The 885-nt window shown below is 39.2% G+C and overlaps 1 protein-coding gene across 1 annotated transcript in view; it reads left to right on the top strand.

Annotated features, from left to right (window-relative positions):
• The window catches only part of plch2a (phospholipase C, eta 2a), a 66,186-nt gene that overhangs the window by 27,019 nt on the left and 38,282 nt on the right, over nt 1–885 (top strand). The gene's annotated exons all lie outside the window — the stretch shown is intronic.

Here is an 885-nt window from a genome sequence, read left to right as displayed (position 1 = left end):
AAGGTAACAAAAAGATAACTATTCTTATTTTAATGGTCAATATGCCATTGACAGTTTTTATAATGGACAGAGCTTGCAGGTTTGTGAAATTAAGCCAACGTGGAACTGTCTTAAATCTGCATTCCATGTAATGACCAGCAAGGGTCAGCTCCATTGGTTGCAACAAGACTACTGATACTGAATACTGATACTATTGAGTTTGAGGCTACACTAACCAGTTGGTCACATCACAATAGTTTAACACTTTTTTACCATTTCTGCCAAAAGAACCTCCTAAATGTTACACACTGGACCTTTTTAAAAGACCGTAGTAAAAATGTAAAAACCTGTGGAGTCCCTTTTTAGAGATGTGCTGAGGCAGGTCCCCAACTCAACTTCAATTGCCAAAACAGTCCCTGATGTATACATTTTATTCTTTACCCAGTATGGAAACCTCTGGGATTTAGCATTTACATCTCAATCTCTCAATTTAAACCCATAATAATGCCATACTTCAAGCAGGGGACCCATTGCAACACTTCATTTGAGACCAAACTCTGGGATCCTCCCAAGAGCAGTGTATCAAAATTAAATTGCAATCCAGTCCAGTCAATCCAATTATATGAAGTTCTTTATTAAAGTATTCCCAAAGCACACATATTTTATTGTACAGTTAGACATGTTATACAGTCAATAATGAAGCCTGCAGAGTCATATTTACTTGCTGTGGAAGGAGAGAGTCTCATTTTAGATCTATGTATCACTCTCTAACACACTGCTCTAAGCCCAGTGTGTGTGGTATACGGAGCTGCCCAGGCCAAGCTCCAACCAGCAAAGACGTCATCGCCCTACAGTGAGTGGCTGCCTCCAGGGTTGCTTGGCATAGAGATATATATCTATATCTAT

Source organism: Morone saxatilis, unplaced genomic scaffold (assembly GCF_004916995.1).
Source record: "Morone saxatilis isolate NCDOM2014 unplaced genomic scaffold, NCSU_SB_2.0 Contig15, whole genome shotgun sequence".
Classification (NCBI taxonomy): Eukaryota; Metazoa; Chordata; class Actinopteri; family Moronidae; genus Morone; species Morone saxatilis.
The sequence above is the reverse complement of the archived record's forward strand: the minus strand, read 5'-3'. Positions and strand labels throughout refer to the sequence as shown.